This window comes from Erithacus rubecula, assembly GCF_903797595.1.
Source record: "Erithacus rubecula genome assembly, chromosome: 9".
Lineage (NCBI taxonomy): Eukaryota > Metazoa > Chordata > Aves > Passeriformes > Muscicapidae > Erithacus > Erithacus rubecula.
The window spans coordinates 30,743,420-30,755,887 of NC_136660.1; the positions used below are offsets into that span (position 1 = coordinate 30,743,420).

At 39.8% G+C, this 12,468-nt stretch overlaps 1 protein-coding gene across 1 annotated transcript in view; it reads left to right on the forward strand.

Moving 5' to 3' along the window:
- The first annotated feature begins 760 nt into the window (after positions 1–760).
- Positions 761–12,468, forward strand: part of TACC2 (transforming acidic coiled-coil containing protein 2) — a 125,653-nt gene continuing 113,945 nt past the window's right edge. The window contains 2 exon segments of the mRNA XM_079312621.1: positions 761–900; positions 9,672–9,801. The gene's annotated coding sequence lies outside the window, so the exon portion shown is untranslated.

Sequence of the window (12,468 nt, forward strand, 5' to 3'; positions counted from 1 at the left end):
TGTGCTTTGGGGTGTGTGGTGAGACAGCTCTGTGCTGCAGTGGCATGGCTTGGCTCCCTCAAAGGCTCACACATGTGACACTCCAGCTCCAGCCACTCCATCCAAACCAGAGGCTGCAAGCTCCAGCTCATCCCATGTGGGAAGAGGCAAAGCTGCACTCCCTCTTTCCTGCCCATGTGGGCAAGAGAAAACTGAGCACTGGCAAAGGGATGAAGAATGCAACGGAGGCAGAAAACTTCTTTTACCTTCTCTCCATCCTGCCAGGTAATCTGCCAGCATTCCTAGGCTTTGAATGTTTATCCTGAGCTCCAGCAGGGCACTCCTTAGGAAATATGCAGAGCAGCACTGACTTGCAGTGGTTTTCTTAAGGCAGCTGTCCCTTTCAGCAGTGCTGTTGTTATTTACATTTGTCACGTGTGAAATGGATCCATTTTCCCAACCTTTGCTTGGGAGGTCAGGTGAAAGGGACAGCCTGATACTTGGGAGTTGTTACAGTCCTGGAGTAAAAAGCCAGAGGGTAAAATTCCAATTGCATTGGTTTAACATGGAACTTGTCTCCCTGCCTTAGAGAATCCATATCCCAACAAAACCAATGTCAGTGGCAATGTGCTGCACCCAGTGTGCAGGACCTGTCCCATGTCATTCCCATCCAGCAACTGAGAATTCCTCTGCAGAACTGATGTGTCATAGCCCCACAGCTCCCTGGGTCAGATTCCTTACACTTCATAGCTCTCCAGCATAGTGTTCTCAAACATCAGCCAATTCACATTAATAGAACACTTTCATGTGATCCAGGGAGAAAGGGGATCCACACACCAGCTAGGAGGGAAGGAGTGCAGAAGGTTATAAAACTCAGGGACAGAGTGGTGCATTTTCATTTTTGGTCTAGAGGAAAATTGGGTAAGTAATTTTTTTATTAGTTGTTTGAATTTTAAAATGTCTAGACTCAAAACAGTTTACTAATTATGCTTTAGACATTACAAAAAGGCATTGGGAGTGTCTGACAAATAAAAGATTTTTTTTTCCTCTGTACCAGAAAAAAAGTGTCTCCTTTGAGGTTCTGTAGTTTCATGATCTCTTGTATAACTTGTTTTACAATCCCATACCCTATATAGTGTGTCTACAGGATGATGTCTTGTTTAGTCAGTATCTCTGCAAGACCAAGAGACTGATCATTAAATGTGCATGTCCTAAAATAGCTGTTTTAAAAACAAGTTACAACATTACAGACTGTCATAACTATTTGCAAATGCTGGAGTTCTTAAATGTGGCTCTCTTCCACTTGTTCTTTTTTTTTTTTTCTTTTTTCAGAAACAGTTCTAAGAGTTTGTGTCAGAAAGTGTTGCTTTTTGTTTTGAAGTTGCCATGTAACAACAAGAATGTGTGTTTCTCATGCAGAATTTCAGGGATGAAATGAGCTGGCTGCTCACTAGACAGATTATACAGATGTTTGATGATGTTCTTAAGTGAGAGCTGTCTACAATATTTTGTCTTTCATGCATAGCAAAGTTTGTTTCAGTCTGCAAAACACAACACTGAGCTGTTGAAGATACAATATTGCCTCTGGTGACCCAAAACTTATAGATCTTCAGGTAGTTTAAGTCACTTCCAGTCTTACACACGAGGACAACCAATTAAATCAAAATAAGATTAGCAGAAGTTTGATGGTTACTGCTTTTAACATTGATGACGTGATATTGAAGTCCATTGTCAACATGTAAATCCATGGCCACTTCAGTTATTTCTGGATTTTATTATTTAATAGGGCTTATATTATCACAATGTTTGGAAACTGCAAGTTTAAAAGAATGGGTTTATCTTCAGGCAAAACTAATGATCTTATTGACAATGGCAGGCATGCTTCTGTCTGTATTATAAGGCAGGTATTTCCACAAAATAAAAAATTAAATTAAATTAAAAACAGAGTATTCATAGCTTGAATTTTGTCTTTGTGATTCAACTATTCAGGATCAAGCTCTTAATTACCTAGGAATAGACTTTTTTTCCTTTACACATCCCAAAAAATGGATTAGAAACCTACAGTATACATACAGGAGTTAAAAAATATAATCCATCCCTTCATGTCAAAATGTTTTCATTACAGATTCAAAGCTTAATTCAATGCTAATACACAGAATCTATAAATCTTATTTTATAAGGATTTAGGACAGGAAAACGTGCTGGTAGTTGACCAGAAAAGTCAGAGGGGCCTATGGGTGGATGATCTAATCCTCATTGGCTTCGTTTTAAATAACCTGACATCTGCATCTCCATCTGCATCTGCATCACACCCAGTCATTTTTCCATCTCTGAGGCAGAGTCCTGTGACAATGACAGGCTTGGGTATCCTGCCCTGAGGAGATCACTTTGCACATGCAGGAATTGCCTAGTTAGGGTTTTCATCAAGCATTTTAACTATCTGTGGGAAGCAACCCAGGCTGGGGAAAATCCAATCTAAGCTGATCTAAGTTACATTATAGTTGGAGTTTTATCAGAAAAGTCCATAACAAGTCTAGAAAGAGAAACATTTTACCCTACTTCTATGATCTAGGCTTAATGCTAAATGAATGGCTTAAGTGCAGTTAATTGATTCCACATTTAATTGCAGAAACTAATGGTTTGAAGAGCTGCACTGCTGACAGCCAGGATAAGAGTTGAGCCATCAGAGATTATAGTTTTTATTTTTCTAGACATAATCCCTTTTAAGTACTGTGTTCTAAAAATCACATGGTGAAACAGAGTCAGATTTAAGTTGGGTATGTTTTCTTTAGAAGGTCTTTAATGCAGGATCCTATGAAAATACAGCAGTTGGTCAAGATCCATATACAGAATATACAAGCCTCAGCAAGCTTGACAAAATACTGAACTATATATTCTTGCCAAATTAAATTTGTCATTAAATGCTAGTTAGGACTTGACAGACTCATTTACTTCCCTGGTTTCCCAGCAAGCATAAGATCAAACCAGCACTCTTTATTCTTGGTCAAACCCAAGCTTCAACCAGCTCTGTCCTTGCAAATGGATTCAGATATTTATATTTATTTACTTCATGTGTAAACAGTAATGTGCTGCTGGGAGTCTTGTAGGACTTTAATGGGTCTGTGCATAAATAAAAGGTAAGAATTATTTATTTTATTACCTAGATGAAATCTGCTTTTCTGTTTATAAGTAATCAGAAAATATTTGCTGGTTCATGGCAACATGACTGGGTGAAAACAATTTTTTCTTGCTACCAAAACATAATGTGATTAATATAGTGCTAATATTTTTGTTTTGATATGAGCAGCTGCCATATTTTCTACAGAAATATTTTAGAAGGGAACGGGACCAGTAGAATTGTGAGTAAGACAGCAGAATGATGAGATAATCTCCCTAGAAACAATGAAATAAACCAGAAAACTTTATCAGTGAACCAACACTATAGATTTTTCTGCAGAATAGATGTGAGGAACTGACCCACTGAGATAAAGGAATTATTTGGTTAATATTATTTCAGAACATTTTGTCCCATTCCCAAAATGGGTTTCCTCTAGCAGACATGTAAAAAAATACCTCTTTTGGGGATATACTAAAATAGGGAAAGATTTGTTCCTCAGCTCTGTTTTCTGTGATTCTGTGAAGTGACAGCCAAACAGCACCATTTCTGTGCACTCAAGGTTCACTGTCAGATTTTCACAAACCCTCCAAAACAGGCAGAGAGGATCCTTCTAAATCTCCTGAAGCACAAACAATTTTTGATGTTGACAAAGTGACATCGTGAGCAGCTCCTGGTTGAAGCCAGAAGCACAATAATTGCTGCAGTAAGGGAAGTGGCAGGGGTGGGAAAGTACAAAGAAGCTGCTCATGAGTATCAAAATCCCAGTTTTTACAGCACAGCTTCATAAATCTGCAGGTTTTGTTTGACCTTATCTGCCTGGGTTTTAGTGTGTGCTTTTAGCATGGATTCTCCAGCACTTCAGGGGGATGTCTGTGCTCCATTATGCAAATCTGTCAGTTCTAACAGCAGTGTGATCTGTTGCCTTTATTTCTGTGTCTGTGTTTTATTTCTACAGCATATTGATACTACTGAAAATACAGGAATTATTAGTATCTGTGGTGATAAGCTGCATGCCTGCTTTTTACATTGCCTGTTACTCACAGTTTCCATGCCACTTGCAACTGTAAACTGAAAATTGTACTTAACCACTTTCTTGATGAGAAAGACCTGATTTTAGCCACAGTTTTGGAACATCACACAGTTTTATTGAACCCATATGAAAATCTCTGCATGATACAAGGGGCAGGAGGTTTAAATTCATGGTATACACGAAGTTGGGGTTTTTTCAGTTTCTTGGTAGACTCTTTAATCACACAGTGCTCACACCAAGGGAGGAAATGTATCAGGAGCACTGACCATGGAAATATTCTTGTGTTCTAATAAACAAGCCTTAGTATTTCTTAATTGTCCTTCCTGCATGAAGACTCACCAGCCCAAAACAAATATTTCAGCCATGGCACTATTAAACCCTTTCTACTTGCAAAAAGATTTCAAGAACTTCAGAAGTTATGCATGAGCCTTTTGCATTAATATATTGTACAGTCTCATTATATAATTTTGTGGTTCTGCTTTTACATATGAAGTTTAAAGAGGTTTGAGTCAATCCATGGGCTATCACACTTTTCAGAGAAGAATATTACTCCTTTCTACATGCACAGGAGTTCACCAAGTAATCTTTAAGAGTTTGCTCAAACAAGAGGAAAAGACTCACATTTGGATACAAGAAGAAACTTATGTCTTTATTCCCATGAACTTTAAACTGGACAAGCAATTTTAGGCATTATTTTGTGCTCATTCCACTGACTTGAATATTTAATATCCACATTTTGGTAGTAGTGACTGGTACTTAGTTGCCTGCATGCTGTCATGGTTTTCTGTCTAAAGTAGAAATTTTATATATTCTGTGTTACAATCCCTGCTTCAAGGTGCCAGTGCATAATTATGTATAACAACTATTTTGTGAGCCTGGTCTCCAGGGAACCTTCCCCAAACCAAAACTGAGATTAAGGTACTGTAAAGCCTGCAACCAGCATATTCCTTAATGATGATGAAATGCCAAGGAAAAAATACACCTGCAAATTAAAAGTGAAATTCTGAAACTGGATATTGTTCATATTAGTGGAAAATGAGAACATGAATATAAATAGTGGAGACCCAGCTGGAGAAGGCAATAAGTTATAAGAGTTTAAATCTGTCATTAGGTGAAGCTGATTAGGTTTAGATCTGTCAGAAGGATGAAGAGTTGTGCCATCTGTAACAACAGTGAGCAGCTTAGGAAACTTTATCTCCACCAACCACCAGGGATCACCAGGACCACTTCCCACCAGCACAGCATTAGATCATCTCCTAAAAAAGCCACTGCCACAGAGGCAAACATCAAACCCAGTCTAGAGGGGGATAATACAGTTCAGGCACCATTTGTTGTCACCAGGTCATCATAAACACACAGAAGACTGGCTGTAATTGACTTCTCTCAATCTTGTTTTGCAATTCTGCTTAGCTGAAACAAAGGAATCAAGGGGAAAATAGGTTTATAATTTACATTAAGCTCAAACACTAATTGATTACATTAGTTTTAACATGGTAACAGGTATGAAACTATGGTAGTGTCTGTAAGGAAACATTCTTATTAGCATGCAATTATTATTCTTTGAAAAAAAGCACATAAAATTATTCTAGCCTTACTGTAGGGTTGTTTGGGTTTTTATTATTTATGATATATTTGAGGATGATGTTACTCTCCATAAAACTGTTCTTGACTGACTGTACAAATAAACCTGAGGAAACATTTTGGTCCTGATTAGCCTTGAAATATGATGGAGTCTTTTTGTGCAGAGTTAGATCATACTTAGAAAAGTCCATATTCCATGTAAAATATAATCTCTTCTTTTAGAACAGTAATGCCAAATCAAACCTGTAATCATCTTCATTCTGTGTCACTGTTCTGAGGGCTGAACACCAGCTGTACTTTCCTGCAAAGCCCAGGATTACACAACATATTAAAGGCCTGATCACTCAACTCCCCTGTGCCTCAATTTCTGCTTTTCTGAAATGTCAGCAGCATTCTCCTGCTTTGTGAATTGGTGAGGAGCTTGCACAAGTAACCCAACTAAATGCTTATTGTACATCTAAGTGTTGTGTTTACTTAATCTATTTTCAAGGTGCAGAAGTCTGAAGAAACTCAACAAACTTAGTTTCAAAGTAAATATTTTTTCATCCAAACTTGGGAATCTTTGTAAACAACTTAGGAGCTCTATCTTGACTACAATTTCAGAGGTCAGTGACTCAGTTCCCAGAGTTAGTCCTGTAAAAACCTAATACAGTTGCTTGGACTGGAATATGAAATCTAACCCTGTCTGGCTATTAACAAGTTGTCTTGATGTGCAGCTCTCCTGAGAGATTCATTTTCACAGCCTGCTCTCACTTCTGATAAAACACAGCATTTCTGGAGTAAGAATATTGACAACTGTGAAATATTCAATAGCTGAGATTTTATCCAATTTATTCTCACTCAGTGATCTAACAGCTATCATGAAATTATTAAAAACAGCCTCAGGCTAAATGGCCTCTAACTGAAGATGAAGGATATAATCTGCATAAGATACCTGCATTTATAAATATGTAATATATGCATGTGTGTATATGTGTGACTGTGTGCTACCTGCTATGTACCTGTGTTGTGTCAGCAGAAAGAAAACCATAAACATGCTCCCCTGAGCCCAAGGAGAGTCTCTGAGTGCTGGAGGCTTTCCAGGAGCCTGAGAACCAGTCCTCCTCTCCTGGGATGTTTGTGTGGGCACGGAGGGTGTGTGAGCACAAAGCCCAGAAAGCAGCTGCAACCTGCCAACCCTGGCATGTCAACACACACCTCAGGCCAGGAAAGAGGAGATTAAATCCTGCTGCCATCCACAGAGAGGGAGAGACTGCTGCTGACAGCTGGTCCAGAGCCCACAGCCAAAGCAGAATAAGCAGGAGCCCCTTCCCCCTGAGCAGCTTTATTCTGCCTCTTCCCTGCCCTCCCTTTGCTCTCAGAAATCCATCCCTGTGGCAGCTCTGCTCTCCCTTTTATTTCCACTGAGTCTCTTGGAGAAAAATGGGAAAGCAAGAAAAAGAATTTGAAGGAGGAAGGACCTGAAAAGAGGCAAGAAATCATTCATCCTGTGGTACATTCTTCCCAGGCCCTACATGTGCCTCTGTCTAAGCCAACAGATTCCCCACCTTGTTTCCCCCTGTGCCTCACACAACATGGATTTTTGTCTCTCTGAGCCATGTCCCACCTTTCCCAGTGCTGAGACTGGTCACCAGAGCAGGCAGACCAGCTCGAGGAGCAGACAGCAGCTTCTAAAAGTCCTCCCCTCACATCAGCCCTCCCATTGCCCCAAGTCAGAGGGCAGGTTCTTGCTGCCTCAGCTGTGAGATTTAGGAACAGAAATTCCTCACTTTGACTGAATGATAGTCTGCATTAAGAATGTGAAAACACCTGTAAACTTTGTCAAGTTGATTGTGGACATGACTTGTACAGTCATATATATCTCATAATACAAGTGTTGGGAAGATATTGTTCATAAATCATAATTAGCTGTTTATAAAAAACCAGCAGTAATAAGAAGAAAATAATTTGCAGTCCTGAACAATGACAGGCACAGATTGACCAGGTGAGCTATGTGGGTCAGCCTCCCCTATAGCTCCTGAGCCCTATTAGCTGGTGGTGGTGTTCAGAACTTGAATAGGAATCTGTGTCCAGCTCTCCACAGCTGGAATGTGCATGTGGACACGGAGAGAGAATCAGTGCACAGAGCTCTGGGCTTTGTCTGAATCCACAGCCTCTCCACTGGCTGAAGTGCTGCATATGGAATCTGCATAAAAACTGCTGGTATAAATGTGGTTTGGAAAGAGAAATGTTCCAATACTTGGATTTTCTTATTTGGATCATATATATTTTATGAAAAGCTTTTGGCATCGCTTTTAAGGACTAAACCCAGTGCAGCACTTTGACATCTGCAACCAGTGCAGCAGAAGGGAAAGTACGTGACCTGAAAACATTTAATGCTCAATGCACAAGGGAAAGATTATTGAGATCCACAGATGTAGGCATTGAGCACCATTTTAGGCACCCTGAGATGGCCATGACATCCTCATAGGACTAGCTGATAAAACACAAAATTATCTGAGAACCATGTCTTCCAGAGAGACAGTTAAGGGAAAAGTGGAATACAACAGGATCAAACTTAAGATTTCCATTAACTCTTTGATTTATTATTGCTTGAGACTATATAGTATTAGGAAAATTCTGTTAAGAGATTAAATAATAGACTTTCTTCTTTCAGCTGGGGCAATATTACTAGATAGCAAGTAAACCAAAATTATATAGCACTTCCATGTTTCCTTAGGAAGGGCACCTCCTGATGGAGGTTCCAACATTAACTTAAATCCCAGCAAAGTCTGGTTCCTGGAGCATGCTGAGGAAGCCAGTGCTGACATCCTAGTTCTGGCATTGGTGAGCTTTTTAATCCTGGGCAAATCCATTATTGTCTAAAGCAGTATGTGCACTTCTGTGCCATAAAACATACCTTAAACATCTGAAGGATGCAGGAGTGCCCTGAACTGCCACATGGGGCTGATTAGAAGCAATGGAAGTATGTCATCAATTGGATTTTTCCAGGCCAAGTTGTCATCCTGATTGAAAATTAGCCAGAAATGGGAAGAATAATTTTAAACTTTCACAACCTGTTTTTTAAAACGTGCTTTTACTGTGGGTACTCAGTGTCCCCTTTGTTTCACACTTGTACATGAAGTGGGGCTCATCACCAAGGCTGGGCTGCATCCCCTGCTGTCCCCTGAATCTCAGTCCTGCATGGGCCCAGTGATGTGACCTCCACAGGCAGTTTCTGCTTTTCTTGGGGGAAGGGCACCAAAACACTATTTCACAACTCTCACAAAATCCAGCTCAGCTTCCCGTTGCCAAGAGACATCACGGTTTTACAGCAGATCCAGCTGCTGATGTTACCAAGCAACATCCTCCCCATCAAGTTGTGCACTTGAAAATCATTACTTGTTTATTAATTCTCATGATGAGTTATGGTTTGCCCCCCAGATCTTGGCATTTGCTCTTCCAGAATTCGTGAGAAAGCAAAAGCCAAAGGACTGTCATAGGTCGGTCGTTCTTGATATTGTTGGAATATGCAGAAATTGGGAATGGTTTTGCACTAATACGTCAAGATCAGAGAAAAGTAAAATTCTGACCACCTCCCCTTTCTTCTCTTTCCTATGGGAATAGCTGCTGTCTAATAGTATGCTCAGTGCTTCAGCAGAGCTTTGCAATGCTTTATGTGTAATATCAATCATGTGAAAGTAAGGAGCATAAAAGATTTTGTCTTAAATTGTCAGTATTTGTGCCATGAAGTAAAATGATCTCAAAATAAATTGTGTTCTACAAATAGCTAAGGTAACATGTCTTCAATACACAAGAAACTAACATATCTGTGTAGTGTGTGGTTGGTAACTGTACCCAATACTCTATGTACTGGGATTAAATTTGATCACTCATGACAAATTATTTGGATCTTACTGAAATACCTAACTTACTAACTCACTACATAGCTTACCTTTAAGTCTGGGCTGTATTTTCCCCTAGTTGGAGTCTTCCAGTCCTCCTGGGTTAAATCCTGTTTTGATCAAGAAAAGACAATCTCTCTGGATGAGCATGAAATGTGGATGAGGAGCCACAGGGGAAATTCCAGCAAGCAACAGTAGAGCAGCCTGATGTGAGTACTTCTTCCCCCACCAGGTCCATCCTGAAATCAAAGAGAATAAATAGAGACATGAGAGCATGTGGAATTCTCTCAGAGCTGATGGTTTACACTTCAGAGCAGATGAGCTCTGCAAAGGTGGAACAGCTTGAAAGGGAGAAATGATGCTTGGGATAGGCTGGGATAGAAGTGAATTAGTGAATCTTAGTTTAGACACAAGAGTGGCTCAGAAAATTGACCCAAAGGTGCAATGGCAGTGCTGTCAGTCAGGCTCAGAGAAGAGAGCACAGGGTGGCTGTGTTGGTGTCACTGCCCTCTTCTCATGGGACTCACAGCTCTGGCAGCAGTGCAGGAGCTGCCTGTGTGGCTTTGCAAACCTTACACAGCTGAGCCAAACAGAGGGATTCTGCTGTGCATGCACAATAAACATGCACAATCAGAAATTATCATCCACAGATCACTGAAGGTCGTTTTCCCCAAAGTTTCTGCCAGACAATTGTTTTGCAAGGCAGCTTCTTCACTTTCACTTTGTGGCATTTTCTGGCATTAGCTTAGAAATGGAAAAGCCCCAAATGTGAGTTCAGTTTGTTTTGATGAGGAAATAATGCAGCTAGCAGAAGTGAGGATGCATTACCAAGCTTGTGTTTTCCTGAGCTCCCACTGGATCCCTGCTCTTAAATTCATGGCAGAGAGCCTAAACAAAATACCTTGCATAATTTGTTGTCTATAAGACAATCAATTGTGCAATGCCCCCACTTTGGTTTTAAAGAAGAACACACTAAAATTTTGAAGTTATGACCTTAAGGAGTACTGTATTCTGAACTGAGCTGGGGAGACAAGAAAATGCTGGACCACCAACTTCATAAAAAAAAGAAAGATTTAAAAAGGCAGGGCTATTCATGTAGCCCTTGATCCTGCAATTGTGCATTCTAGCTCATCACAGGCTTTATGTTTCCAAGTCAGGAGTTTATAGACCAAGATTCTGTGCAACAAAAGTCAGCAGACATCATATTGCTGCCCTGTGAAATCCTGCCTTTTAGCCATGGCAGATAGGACTTTTCCATGCTGGATCCAGCAATGCTACCTCACTCTTTAAGGTGCAATAAACCCACAGTGGACCATTCCTTTGGTTTGTGGCCCCAAAAACCACCACTGGTGTTTACAGAAACTCATTAATCCCTTGGAGTTACCACTAATGATAAATACTCTGTCTGTTACCAGCTGTGTTTCTGAGCACCCCTTGGTGGAAGCATTGCTGGAATGGACAATCAGAGTTAATAATAACAATTAGCTCGCCCATAAACCAGAACTTCTTGCAACATCACATTTCAAAGGGTTTTTGTCACGTCTCCACCCTTCAGGATGATTAAATGGGAAATGATTTCACTATAAGCTGAGCAGGCACATCAACATTTGCCAGCAGGTATTTCTGACAGTTTTTAAGGGTAATAGGAGAAAATGAAAGATGAGCTTCAACACATAAACAAACCTGGACACAAAATGCAGCATAAATATTCCCCCCAACACTAATTTTCCCTTGAAAACAGCACATGCATAACTCCAGTGTTATTGACACAGTTTCACTGCACGAATTTTGCAAGAAGCACTGCTCACACCACAAGCCAAGAAACGGCAGAAGTGAAATACGCTTGACCCAAAATCCATGTTCTCTGGGGTTGTTTTTGTGAAAAACATTAGCACTGGATTTATGGCAGGCAGAAAGCCTTGGCAGCCTGGCAGGAGCAGGGGGAGGCTGGGCTGGGGAGGTGTAACTCGTTTTCTCTCTCGCCTGGGGTGGAGGCAGGTTGGTTGTTGAGCAGGTTATGAAGGTGGGTCATGCAGAGAAAGCCTGCATTTCATGAGTCTGAGGAGAAGTAGGAGGAAAATCAGGTGAAAACTGCTGAGGTGAAGATGGAAGGAATGGTTTGAAGCCACGCTCTAAAAGCATCAGTGAAGCCAAAGGTGCCAGGTAGATCTTGGAATGTAAGTGCAACATGTTAAACATCCTCTTGTTTGCTGTCAGGGGAGAAGTTTTTCAGCTCAAAAGTCTCTGCAGGCTGAACAGACCAATTTGGTACCAGTGAGCTGTTTCTGAGATATGTAGTGTTCAAATAATTTCAATAATGACATGTAAATTGTGAAAGATACTATAGAAAGATGATGAATATTATCTTTTGGTTAACCTATGTTTATTTAATGGATTGATTTTTAGCCTGTTTGTAATGTTTATTTGAAAGTCTATAGACATGATAAAGGGCTTGTAGTTTGCAGAGTAATGTTTGTGCATTGAATGATTTGGAAATAATGTATGTAAAAAGGATTACGGTAACACTGTAATCTAAAACATTGTCTTAGCACTCTGCAATGTAATTCACACTTTAATATTATTATTGTTTGTTTCATTTTTGGAGAATCTGTAATGTCTTTATTTCCTATTTATGACATTTATCTTCATTATTAAGCAGATGGTAATGTGAGAATTGTGTGAAAATTGTGAAACTTCATGCTCTAGGGAAAGAAAAGATTGGGTAGACAATATGATATGATGTGTTAGTGGAGATTTTTGACAGCTGGCATTTCTGCTGTGCTCTTGTAATTTTCTACTTTGATTCCTGTACATTTTAATTTAAAAAAAAACAAAAACAAAAACAAAAAACTGTAAATAAAGCATTGTTATCTTTC